This window comes from Protopterus annectens, chromosome 2.part1 (genome assembly GCF_019279795.1).
Source record: "Protopterus annectens isolate FY-2018-M chromosome 2.part1, PAN1.0, whole genome shotgun sequence".
NCBI classification, from domain to species: Eukaryota; Metazoa; Chordata; order Ceratodontiformes; family Protopteridae; genus Protopterus; species Protopterus annectens.
In genome coordinates, this window is record NC_056729.1 from 1,450,940,454 (window position 1) to 1,450,954,670 (window position 14,217).

General features: G+C 42.4%; 1 protein-coding gene across 1 annotated transcript in view; it reads right to left on the reverse strand.

Annotated features, from left to right (window-relative positions):
• Window positions 1-14,217, reverse strand: part of N4BP2 (NEDD4 binding protein 2) — a 1,502,684-nt gene that overhangs the window by 1,164,333 nt on the left and 324,134 nt on the right. The window lies entirely within an intron of this gene.

Genomic DNA, 14,217 nt, shown 5'->3' on the forward strand with positions numbered 1-14,217 from the left:
AGGTTACTGCCAGAAGCACAGCAGTTTTCCATGATATATATTTTAACTCTGCTGAATTGGCTGGTGCAAAAGGAGGCAAAGTGGGCTTTTCCAAAACTAAACTGAGGTCCCAAGTTGGTGTTGGTGCTCTCCGGGGCAGTCTTATGTTTTTAGCCCCTCTAAGGTACTGCTTTAGCAAAGGGTGAGAAAAAATAGGAGGATCTGTGTTGTAATGAGCCGAGATGGCAGAAGCGTGAATCTTAATGGATGAGAAGGATAGTCCTTTGTCCAGCATCTCAGTCAAGTATTGTAGAATCTGAGGAATGTTAGGGACCAGAGGATCAAGGTTTTGAGACTGGTTCCAGGCACAGAATCTCTTCCACTTTTCTGAATAAGATTTCCTGGTGCTAGGCCTCCTGGCCTCCAAAATGACATCCATAACAGCTTTAGAGAGAGAAGCTGTCTGTTTGGCTATTGAATCTTCCATGCTGCCAGGTTTAAAGTTTTGAGCTGACTGTGCAGTATCCGATTGTTTTGCTGAGTCAGAAGGTGTGGAATTTGAGGCAAAATCCAAGGTGGACCTTGAGCTAAGTTCTTTAAGACTGGGTACCAGTGCTGGCATGGCCAGTCTGGAGCAATTAGAATCATCTGTGGTTTGTCTTGTCTGGCTTTTAGGAGTACCTTTGAAAGGAGAGGCAGTGGTGGGAAGGCATAAACGCTTAGGTTTTTCCAGCTGAACGAAAGAGCATCCACTTTCCATGTTTGTGTGTGATAAGTCCTTGTGCAGAATTTTTGTAGGTGGCAATTCAGTGGGGAGGCAAAGAGATCTATGTCCGGGCACCCCCATTTTTGCATTATCATGCTGAAAACTTGTAGATTTAATTTCCACTTGTGAGGATCCATGATGTTTCTGCTTAGGTCGTCTGCCAGAGAATTTATCTTTCTTGGCAGGAATTGTGCTTGCAGATGAACTTGATAAGTTATAGCCGTGTTCCACAAGGTCATGGCTTGCCAGCATAGGGGATAGGAATGACTGCCCCCTTGCTTGTTTATGTACCACATCACTGTGGTGTTGTCCGTCCTTATTAATAATTGTCCTGGATGCAGAAGGTCCTTGAAAGCTGTTAGGGCATTTTGTACAGCCAACATCTCTTTTTGATTGATGTGAAGAGGCATTTGTTCTGTGGTCCATTTGCCCTGAATACATTTTCCTGCCATGTGTGCTCCCCAGGCGTAATCCGGGGCGTCTGTTGTTATAGTCTGCCTGGCTGTGGGTAGAGTGAAAGGCTGACCCCTGCTGAGGTGACATGCCTGTGCCCACCATCGAAACTCCTGTTGTAGGCAGGGAATTAGAGGTATTACTGTCTCCAAGCTGTGTGAATGTTGAGACCAAACACTTTTTAGGTACCATTGTAATTTCTTCATATGCAGTCTTGCATATGGAATTAGTAGAATACAGGATGCCATGAATCCCAATGCCTGCAGAATTTTTCTTGCAGGGAGTTGGGACTTTGTTGCCATCAATTGAAAATAGTGAGTCAGTTGTCCTTGTTTGTCTGGCGTGAGATAAGCCATCTGGGCCGTTGTATTTAAGCTGGCACCCAGGAATATTATCTCTTGTGAGGGCACTAGTTTTGATTTATTTTCGTTTACTGTGTACCCTAGGCAACTTAATCTTTTTACGAACGCCAGATGCTGTAGAAGAATGTCCTTGCTCTCTGCTTGAATCAGGCAGTCGTCCAGATATGGATATATTTGAATTCCTTTGCAATTACTGGTGCCAGGCACTTGGTAAGCAAAAGGGCAGTGCAGAGAATTGGTAGTGTATTGAACCAGCTATGAATCTGAGGTATCGTCTGCAATTTTGTCTGATAGGGACATGCACGTATGCCTCTTTGAGGTCCAAAGTAACAAGCCAAGCTTTCTTGCCCAACATGGGAAGGAGCTGTTGTAGTGTCAGCATTTTGAATTTTGGGGCATCCAGGTAAGTATTTACAGTAGAAAGGTCCAGAATGGGTCTCCAGGCTTTGTCCTTTCTGGGTACCAGGAAGAGTCTTGAGTAAAATCCTTGTCCTTTTTCCTGCTGTGGTACTTTTTGAATAGCTCTCATGTTCATGAGAGCTGTAATTTGTTTTTGTGCCTCTGCCCATTGATTTTGTGGCAGGTCTGGCATTCCTTTTAGCCTTGGAAAAGTGTGAAAGTGGAACCTGTAACCTTGAGACACAATATTCAGCACCCATTTGTCTTGGGCGATTGCTTGCCAGTTTTGAGAAAAAAGTGCTAGTTTCCCCCATAAGGGAGCTGCCAAAAGGTAAGAGTTTGGCATTGGAAAGGGGAAGTCATTGGGACTGTTTCCTGTAAGGTTGTGACTTATCCTCACCTTGTTTTGGGTTTGAAGCACCCCACTGTCATGGTCTGTAAGAACCTTGTGGCTGAGATTTGCCTCTTGGGCATCTGTATCTGCCTCTTTGTGGCCTGTCTGACACCGGAAAGGACCAATTCTTAGTAGGCCAATTTCTGCTAAATCGTGGTGGCTGTACCTGTAAGAAATCCTTTACTGTTTGCATAGATTTTGCCTTATCCTCCATTTGATTTAATACCTCTTCTGCCTTAATACCAAATAAATTATCTTGCTGCAAAGGGGCATCCAGTAATTTTGCCTTAACATGGTCTGGTAAACTTTGTTCTTTTAACCAAGCATGCCTTCGAATCACAGATCCTGTAACTGCTGCTCTACAAGAAGCTTCTAATGAATCAAAACCACATTGCAAAGTATGCTTTCCCACTTGTTCGGCTGCATGCAATAAATCCTGCATTTCCTTATAGTCAGGTTGTTCTGCATTTATACTCATTTTCTGTTTTAATTGAGACAGTAAATATTGTTGATACTTAAGCATGTGAAACTGGCAATTCAGAGCTCTCACTGCTAAAGTTGCACAGATGTAAACTTTCTTTCCCCATCTGTCTAATGCTCTAGAGTCCCTATCCGAGGGAACTGGATTCTTTGCCGTGGAAGCCTTAACCCCTTTGGGACCCTAGGAAATAGTTTCTGGGTCTGCAAAAGGGTTTTTATAAAGGAATTTGTGAGAATCAGGGACTCTGTAGTATCTGTCTGGCTTGACTGGAGCTGGGGGTAAAGAATCAGGATTTAAACTAGATTCAGAGAACACATCATCCACAATGTCCAACATTGGCGGAATAGCAAGGGGCCTGTGCTGAGGCAGTAAAAGAAAGTCTCTGAGCCTTTTCTTGGATTCAGAGTAATCCTGGCCCTCCCAATGGAAATGCTCCCTCATGGTATGTAACGTTTCCCCAAAAGAGTAATCCTCAGGAGGAGAGGCTGAAGGAATGGATTCTTCAGCATCCAAATCCTCATAGGGGGGGTAAAGAATATCCCTGGTCTGAAGAGGAATCAGAATATAGTGAAACCTGGTCAGAGGAATCCTAGTCTGTATCCTGCCTAGGCCTTTTATCAGGAGGGGGATGGGAACCCCTGCTCAAAGTTATCAAGTCTTCGGCCATCTTCAGCATCTGTTTTTTAGGCATGGAGGCCTGTCCAGGTGAATGCTGCACTTGCTTCTTTGTCTTTAGTGTAGGCTTAGTCTTGGCTGTAGTTGTAATGGTAAGTTGAGTAGGCTTGAAAACACTCTCAGAAGCTGATGCCTGCTCAGCAGCTACGGACCCATCTGAAGGGTTTATTTCTGTTGGCCCAACACCTTGAGGCTCCAGAGGCCTAGGCACCTCCACGTGCGATTCGGATGCGGCCTGTGGTTCTGAGGTAGCGGGTGTCAGGGGCTGCGAAAGCGCCTCACTGATAACCGGCGAATGGCCTAGAAAAGGCTTCGTCAGTTTTGGACCTCGGTAGCCTTTCCCTATCTTTATCTTTGCGCTTTTTATGCATTCCGGTCATCGGTTGTTCCAACGACATTGTGTAATTAAACCTTCGCCCAAAATAATGGCGAGCAAAATCAAACCGACGTTTAATAGTGCTTTTGTTAAATCTAGCACAAAACCGACAGCTAGTGACGTTGTGATCTGGGCCTAGGAATGGAATACAGTAAGAATGAAAATCCTTATGAGGTATTTGCTTCCCACAAGAAATACAATTATTAACTTTTTCTGAGATCGGACTGAAACAAGAAAAAATTTTCCCCAACGGGGTACTTAGCTTTATTGAAGACTTCGGTTCTGAAATCGAATTTGAAATCTCAGGAGTTGGCCGACCGGCACTTGCGACCTGCTTTTGCTTCGGGCACCGCGCGGCAAGAAAGACTGAAGAAAATGGCGTCGGCTGCTTCTTATATACCCCTGGCACACTGATGTCAGGGAAGAGGCGACAGCAACTGACGCTGGACCAAGACTTTGGAACTCAGGCCGACTGCGGGCCCGCCTGATGGCAGGATAACCCAAGTGTAATGACTGCAGCAGTGGAACACGATGAACATCCGACAGCGAGGGACGTAGTGGTCTGGGCCTAAACAGGGGCTGCAGTAAGAATGAAAATCTCTGAGGTATTTGCTTTCCACAGGCAAGACAATTGTCAACTTTTACCGACATCGGTTGGAGCAAGAAAAGAGGATCCCCAACGGAGTACTTATCTTTTCTGAAGACTTCGGGTCTGAAACTCAAAAACGAAAATTTCAGGAGATGGCCGATGGCCGACCGGCACTTGCGACCTGCTTTTACTTCCGGCACCGCACGGCAAGCAAGACTGATGGAATGGCGTCGGCTGCATGTTTTATACCCTTGACAAACTAACGTCATGGAAGAAGGGACAGCATCCGACGCAGAAATCCGAAGACTCTGGTATTCAGGCCGGCTGAGGGCTATCTGCAGGCAGATAACCCAAATGTGATGACTGCAACAGTGAAACACGAAGAACATCTAGGGAGATGAACAGCAGAAAATATGAAGCTGTGAATTTGACAATGCGCACGTGATGGGTGAAGCATAAATAATCTGTACACCCAAAACAGGAATGAAACCAATCAAGCATATACAGTGATTAAGAGAAAAAAACATTAAAGGGCACTGTTTCCATACCCTAGCAGCTTGGTATTTATCAGAATGAACTGTTATCTGGAATGGAAGCCTAACAGTACAAGTGGTGCAGTGTTGCCAGAGCACTGCCACCCAGTATATAACCCTCAAGAACCATGTAAATAGCTTTATGTTTATACAAGATGTTTGGAAAGGGTGAGACTATAAGGTGCTATTGGCTACAATAAGAGAACCTTTACAAATAGCGCATGAATGGAAGCTTTCATCACTCAAAAAGTTACAGGATATGCACCCTACAGTAAAAACAAGATTATGTCTGGGGGATCATTTTTTTATATGTAATAAATGGATGAGTAAATTAAAAATACTGTCCTGGAATGCAAATTGTTTAGGCTGTCAGACCAAACAGAGATAAAAACAGCATGTTAAAACAGCTAGAATATATGTAGCTTTGTTACAGGGAACACTCTTGAATGCTAAGGAGCACACAGATATGCTGAAAAAGATGGGGGGGGGGATTTCAAGCACAGAGTGATGAAGCACAGTAACAATGGATAGTGATATGGATTAAAGGGGAGACCCCCCTGTGACATCCCCTCTCTGGGCCAGTAATCAAGCAGCCTGAATCCTCATCACTGACACTGGAGAGGGACGTTTACTTGGAAAAAAAATAGATGCACCTCTCTGCATAAAGCGCAGTTTCCCTTAAGAACACACAGAAAACATACTCGATCCGGGGTCTGTATCTCTTTCTCTCTCTGCCTTTCTCCAGGTCTCCAGTAAAACTCCCCAATGGCACAGTTACAGTTGAGTCCTCAGTCGGTTGTCCTAGACAAGTCCTCCAGCACCTTCTCTGTGAAACCGCTACTTTGTATCCCTGCTCCAAGCAGATGACACACACTCTCTTTGAGACTTGATTTACAAACACACACACGGGAAAGGCTGGCACAGATTTACTAGTTATGCCCCCTTCTGCCCAGACTATAAGGTAGTTACTGCCACTAGACACCCCAAAGTCAGCTGCTCTAAGGCTCTTACAAGTGTACCCAATTACACTGACTGAAATTAATATTAATACAAATAGTAGTGTTTTGACCAATGTATTAAGGCTTTCAGGAGTGGTTACAGAGTCAACAAATAGATATGAGTACTGTCAAAGGTTAAATATTCTTTAAAGGACTAGCCACAATGAAAAGTTGAAACATATTTAATAATAAATGATAAAAAACATGAAAATACTAAATATCTACTTAAAATAAACAGAGTTTCAATCACAGGAAATATTAAAATGATACAGATGAACAGATTCACAAAGATACAGAAAAAACAGTACTTAACTAATGTCACTATATTTTCCTGACTGATCATAAGAACTGTTATTCCCTGGTCACTTACTAGAGCAAGGCAAAATGAAGTGGATGAGGAATCCTTTGTCAGGTTCCACAAACAGTTCCATGAGACTTCAGTGTCATCTAGTATTAAAATATTGTTACAGAGCTGGCTTACAGAATGACATCACACACACACAGAGCTTTGCTAAGAACTGTTGCAGCTTCTGGAAGTTATAAATCAAGTCCACTCTTCCTACAGGAACTAATAAACCATTCGCCAGAACAGACATTTCGTCTCTGGCTGCAGTCAGAATTGTAAAATACAATCTTTATGGCCTAAATTAATTTCTTACTATTTTTCAAAATTAGCTGGACTGAGATTAACCTCCTCTCTTCCAGTATCCTCCGTTAAAACATATACATTTAGTCAGTCACAATACAGTCAGGACTCACTGTTGGTACATTTTAACACAAGCATCTGTATAAATCAGTTTGATATACAAATGGCATACAATTCTTTAAAGATTTCCAGCTAGCTGTGCTGGCATATGTTACACATCCACTGCCCTACTTCTCCTTACACAGCTGGCAATACCTCACATCGTCACACTTCCATCCAATTTAAAGAGGAATGTGTGGATCTACTAGGAAGGTGAATTTTAATAAGTGGGGAGTGGTTTGGGAGATAACCAACACTGGCTAATGTAAACTTAACTCCCAGAACAAATGTAAAAGGAATAATTTTATGACCTAAGTTATAACATTTCAACACAGGGCATCCTGGTAGAGTGTGTGTGCGTGTGGGTGTGTGTGTGTGGTGGGGGCTGGACTCTAGGGAGTAACTAAGGAAGCAAAATAAGTAATTAAATTTTGTGCAACTTTTGGATCGGAGGACATGCAAGAATGCATAAAAGACACAAGAGATTATAATTATTTTTCCCCTTGATTTCGGACATGGTCCAGATGGGATACGTTTTACAATAATAATAAAAAGCTCAAATATAAAAATCAACACACTTTATTAAACCATTCATTAAGCGATTCTGTCCTTTTACAACACTTCTTCAGACTTGTCTCATTATTTTTACTGCTTTACTCTCCAGTTTTTTTGTTTATAAGTTTTACATTACTAAGGAAAATGGTACCTTGGTGAAGGACAGCTGCATTCATACCACGCTTTCTGACCACTCACCAGTTACAACAGATGTACCACCACCAGAGACAGGAATGATGGAGCACTTCTGGCGATTCCCCATGCATTTTAAGTATAACAAAAGACATAAGCCATGGAATTAGGGATTGGCTAAGGGGATGTCTAAGGTGACTGAGGGCCAATAATGCAGGTTTAGATGAAAGAGATACACTCAAGAAAACTGGCAAGAAAGGCTCATCAGAAGGAAAGGAGGGAATTGGATAAGAGTAAAAGAAGACATAAGGAGGAGTTTAAAACATCTAGAAGTTGAAAATGAAGAAAGAGAAGATGACAGTTGAAAAAGGAGAACAATTAAAGAGGGCAAAGGAGGAACTAGAGTAGCACTTACTAGATTTAAATGAATACAGAAAGGTGGCACGGAAGTTAACACACTGACACAAGCCCAAAAATCAATGAAATTACTGTCTCAGAGACTGAAAGAACAAAATGCAAATATTTATATAAATAAAACAACAGACCCTTACCTGGGTACCCTAACAGAACCAGAGAAAACATTGCAAGTCTCTTATAAACATCTGACTATCTTATATAATGAAGAGGGACTAGGGAAAGGGTGCAGACAAAAAGCTATCATCCAGCTGCCTCAAATTACCTGTGGAGAGAGAGAGAATAACTTGTATTACAGAAGAGCAAGGGAAGCAGACTATGAACAATTAGGAGGAAGTCCCTGGGATCTGAGGGAGTTCCTGTGGAAATATGGAGGGAGGAAGGGGTAATGCAAATGAGTCAACTCTGGACAAAAATGTTTAACACTATTTTTCAGGGAGGTAATACTTCTGGGTCCTGGAAGGAAGCTGTTTATAGCTCTGAAACCAAACTAAGGGAAGGACCTAGCAGATCATCCAGGAACATGTCCTATCTCTGTTCTGAATCAGGACTACAAAATGTTTAAGACTCTCCATGCAAAATGACTTGCTAGGGTATTAAATAAAATAACTCATCTAGATCAAAGTGGCTTTGTAGAAGAAAGGCAAACAAACACTTGATAATATTATCAGAACTACCATGATTCCATGTCAGGTTAAGTGGGACAGAAGATAGCTTTTGATGGGGTGAGTCATTGGGATATCTAGTCTAAGTCTTGAAAAAATTTGAGCTCCTAGATATATAGATCAGACTGTTACAAAGCATTTATGCAGGAGCAAAGGCAAAGCTAAAGTTAGCTGGATCCCTCTCTGCAGAATTTCCAATTACCTGTGGGACCAGGCAAGGATACCCCTCGTCTCCCTTGTTATTTGGTATGTATATGGAATCTTTAGCAGCACAAATTAGGGAACCCGGATCTTAACGGACATAACTGGTACGGCAAGCAATATGATTAATCCCAAAGGGAACATCCCAACTGTCTTTTCTCTAGCTTTGGGGAGATACTAAGATAAAATTAACATCACAAAAATAGAGCAATAACAGTGAACTATAGCCTATATTTTGCTTAGTCCAGGCATACCACTTTTATGGGTTCATGAAAGAATGCCATATATAGGCATTTGGATAACCAAAGTAATGGAAACTGCTACACCAGACATGTGGAAGAATACAGAAAGGAAAATCTCAAAACTAATAAACAGATGGAAAGTGATGGCATTAAGATATAACTAGTAGAATATGGGCTATCAAAATGGTCCTTGTCCATCTGGTGCTATATGTACAGCATGCCTGTCTGGTCCAACCTGTAAAAGGAATATGGGATAAGCTAGGCAAGATACTTATTAATTCCAATGTCCTGGACCAGCTCATTCTTAGCCCCACTAGAGGTAGCAACATCCTTGACCTGGTCATTACTAACATGGGCGACCGTTGCTCTATACCAATAGTCAACTCCTCCCTGGTTAGATCTGACCACAAACTAAACACCTTGGAAATCCACACCCCTCCCACCCTCACCCCCGCAAAGGTAACAACCATGAAAAACTTCTCCAAAGCTAACTTTGATCTCCTAAAAACAGAGGTGGCAAACTTCACGGCACCCATGCAAATGAAGAATAGTTGCATGACTGCCGAATCATACAGCAATGCAATGTACAAACACATACACAAATGCATGGATCTCGCCATACCCAATAGAACCAAGATGCTCTCCTCCAAAAATAGGAAGCCAGTCTGGTGGTCCCCTGCTATAAACAAACTCTATAACAGAAAGAGGAAACTGATGCGGAATAAGGTGAAGTCCCAAGACTGGAAAAACTCATTTATCAGCCTCAACAAAAAGTTGAGATCCCTCATCAAATCCTCTAAATCTAGCTATGAAAACAGAATTGTAGTAGATAGTAAAGACAACCACAAGGCCTTCTATAGTTATGTAAAGAATCTCCATGGCAATACCCAGATTTGCTCTGAACTACTGCACAATGGTACCTCCTATACCAAGCCAGCAGATATTGCCAATATACTGGCCGACAGATTCAGGGCCAACTTTACCCCTCTCTCCCCTCCCAATGGACCTATCACATTAACATTAGATTGCCAGGCACCCAGCATTACTGCTGCACAGGTTAGAACAGCACTGTCCAAGGCCAAGAATACAGCTTCTATGGGACCTGACAATATCCCTGGCTGTGTTCTACATGAACTACAAAGTGAACTGGCACCTCACCTGTGTGCCCTGTTCAATCACAGCCTCACTGCAGGCTTTGTCCCTACACCGTTGGAAACTCCTGGTGTGTGTGGCTGATGTGCGATTCTCAATCTGAAAATATATCACTTGATTGATAATTATATTTCTTGGCATTTTAACTTTTCAGAGTTCTGCATTGTCTTAATTTTGCCTGACTGAATTGTTTTATATATTTTCTGGCATTGTTTCCTGTTTCTCATCTATCCTGAAACTACTTACCCCCTATTTCTGAGGTGAAGTTTATAAAACTGGTCTAACAGCTTTTGTGTTATCTGATTGCTTCAAGGCTTGCTGATTTAAAAATTGTTTCTGTTTGTAAATTCCTGCATACACGGTTGGAAACTCCTGGTGTCTAGCTGGTGTGTGATTCTCAATCTGAAAATATATCACTGACTGATAAGTATATTTCTTGGCATTTTAACCTTTCAGAGTTCTGCATTGTCTTAATTTTGCCTGACTGAATTGTTTTACATATTTTCTGGCATTGTTTTCTCATCTGTCCTGAAACTGTTTTTTTCCCATCCCCACCCTATTCTTGTGGTGTTGTTATTAGTTGGGGGCTTTCCAGTCGCCCGCCCCTAGTGTAAATTTGATCTGGGACACTCCTCAAAGTCTGGTATTCACTCTACTTAATATAGACAGAACATTTAAGAAGGCCAACCCACTTAGGTTATTAACCTTGACATTTTCTTCTGCTCCTCCTTCCTCTCTCCTTGCACTTCACTTAAAAAAAATTGCACCTTATTTTGCTTTTGCATATTCTTGAAAGTACTCAATTGTATTTATTCTGCTCCATTTATTACTGCTTGGTAGTAGCCTGATTAAATTGTAACTGTTATTCTAAGCCTTTTGGTTTAAGCACTTGGGCTCTAGACCAGTTGTTTTACATTAAGAAGGTTTGTGGTCTGCACTCTTGTGGGAGGAGAGTCTAGATTCTGCCCTTCTGAGCTAGGAATTTCTGGTTAAAGGCTTACTGTGCCTGCTTATTTGAACTGTTTCTGAAATTGGTACGCCTTGTTTGCTGTAGCATAGACTAAAATCCGACCTGCTGAATCTAGCTTTGGTTGTATAACTTGAGCACTAATCCAGACCATCTTTTTTTGGAGAAGGTTCCCCTGCACCCTAATGGCAGGAATGTGCAGTTAGAACTTGTCAGATTGAAAACTGCTTGAACAGGGCTCAGTTTTCAGCTTTTTATTGGTTAATTGCTTAATTTGTTTAAATCAGTTTGCTCATTTGTTACTACTTTATACTTAGGTAGGGTTAAACTATTCCCGGCGCCATAAAGTCTGCTCTTCAAATTGTCCCTTAAAACTAGCCAGTTTTTTAGTTTTAGCACTCAAATCTGTTTCTTTGAGCTCAGAACTTGTTCAGAACTCACTGTACGCACTAAATAAGCTACACATTACTACAGCACTCAACTTTCCTCACTTGTCTAGAGGAAAACAACTTTTTAGTACTTAATAAATAAGCACCTATCCAGGCACGTCTAAGGGTCAGCTCCCGGTGTTTTCTCCTGCCTACCTGATGAATCTGGGCATATTGGGGCAATGCAGCAATTGCCTCATGTACACAGACAACCCTCTCCTCCTACCACCCAACACTACACCTGTGAGAGATGCACTTATATAGCCAAACTGGAAGCAAAGCCCTCTTCACCCAAGACTGGTCTAGACAGTCAAGAGGAGAAGGTAAACACTTGCACCACACCACACTCATCACATAGTCCTTCAAAACTTACATCACCAAAACAGACACATAGAAACACAAAACACACATTTACATTCGTGGAGGATCTCAATAAAAATCTGCTCAAGCATAGAAACTTCCAAAGCAGAAACGCAAGCAACCTCCACCCCCCCCCCCAACATAACCCAAATGACACACAGCCCACAAACTTAGTGTGCCAATCAACCACAGCCCATAAGGCATAACAACGCACCCAACACTCTAGTTATAGGTGAGACTATAGTCAGGCACACTGATGTTCCACTCACCAGGCTAAACAAGGAGAAAGTTACTGTCAGCTGCCTGTCGGGTGCCAGGATCCGCCACACAATGCATGCACTCAGGTCACTGCACAACAAGTACAAATATGACTCTGTCATTGTCTATGTTGGTGTGAATGACTTGAGATGTACCTCCCCTGGAATACATGAAAAGAGACATGGAGAAGCTCTCCGATTTTGTATCCCAGGCAGGTATGTCCCTAGCCCTCAGCGGCATCCTGCCATTACCCAGAATGATATCACAGTACAAGGACAAAATAATTGACTTCAACAATTGGCTAAGCTTCTGGTGTCATTCTAAGAGAATCCAGTATCTGTCTGCCTGGAATGACATGATCAACAGACCACGATGCTTTGCCAGAGATGGCCTGCACCTGTTGTCCTTGGGATTCCGGATACTGGCTATGGCTCGTGCCACCCCTCTATAGTGCCTTTTTTAGGCAAGGTTCAAATGACAAATTCACCACAGTAACATGTACAAGCAAGCAAAATCTGAGGGCAATGCTAGAAGTCTAAACCTCAAAATGCATTCACTCGAGGTACTCCTTAAAATGGAGATCATCGACATCTGTGCAGTGACAGAAGCCTGGTTCAAGGCTCCAGAGAGCACCCCTGCATTATCAGGCTATAATTCATACCACACCTTTCGGCCACCTAACCTGGACTGAAACACTAACGGTGGAGGCGTGTCCACATTCATTAAGGATATCCACACCTCCAGGCTAGTTGCTCAGCATAATGCAACCAAGATTATCCAAGTGCAACTAACTCTGGGCAAGACCATAATCCAAATTGTAACTTGCTATAGATCCCCCACCATGCCCCAGGATTCCCACTCATTTCTTGATACACTGGAAAATATTAGGGTACAACCCAACACCCTCATAATGGGTGAGTTCAACTACCCCACCATTAACTGGGAAAAAGTACAGTTTTGTACCTACCATAAATGTAGATGTCCGATAGGTATGCATCTGCAGTCATCACATATGGGTTGTCCTGCCTCAGGCAGCCCTTCGGTCGGCAGGATTCCAAAGTCTGGGTCTGGCCTCTGCTGATGTCGCACTTTCCCCGACGTCAGAGCGTCTGGGGTATAAAAGCATCAGCCGACGCCATCTTCCTCAGTTTTTCTTGCCCCAGATGCCAGGTGCCCTCTAGGAAGGTTAAATTTGGAGAAATGCAATAAAATTCCAAACATCTGCAAAAAAAAAAAAAAAATATATATATATATATATATATATATATATATATATATATATACAAACAAATACACCATAACAGATCCCCCAGCTAGCTAATAGAGGTGTAAGCACCCTAGGAATACCACAGAGGGGAAGGAGGGAGGGTAAACCTGACTGCAGATGCATACCTATCGGACATCTACATTTATGGTAGGTACAAAACTGTACTATGTCCTTCAAGGATGCATCTGCAGTCATCACATATGGGTAGAATACCATAGCCAATCTAGGGGTGGAGGTACTAAGTAAAGGATGGTGTAGTTAATATACCCTGCAGGACTGCCGTAGCAAAGCCTGCTCTGGATCTGGAGTATAAAGGTAAATTGTAATGCTTGGCAAAGGTATGCACGGAGCTCCATGTAGCAGCTTCTAAAATGTCCTTGGTAGCCACCCCTCTTAGGAAGGCTGTGGTGGTGGCTGTGTGGCTCTTGTGGAATGAGGTCTAATGTTTGCTGGCACAGTTTTTCCATGAAAGGAGTAACAAAAACGAATGCAATTTCCTATCCATTTTGAAACTGTCTGTTTGGAAATTGCTTTTCCTTGTGCCCCAGCAGCATATGCTACAAACAACTGGTCAGTCTTTCTGTAACTTTTAGTTCTGTCCAAGTAGTAGCGCAATTGTCTGTGTATGTCCAGGGTGTGCAGAAGTTTCTCCCCTTTATTTTGTGGTTTTGGGAAGAATGTAGGCAAGTGTATTGCTTGGTTCAAGGATACCCTGGATACCACCTTTGGCATAAATGTAGGATTGGTTCTCAAAGAAACTCTGTCTGGATGAAAGATAAGAAATGGCTGCACTGCCATTAAAGCTTGTAACTCAGATACTCTTCTT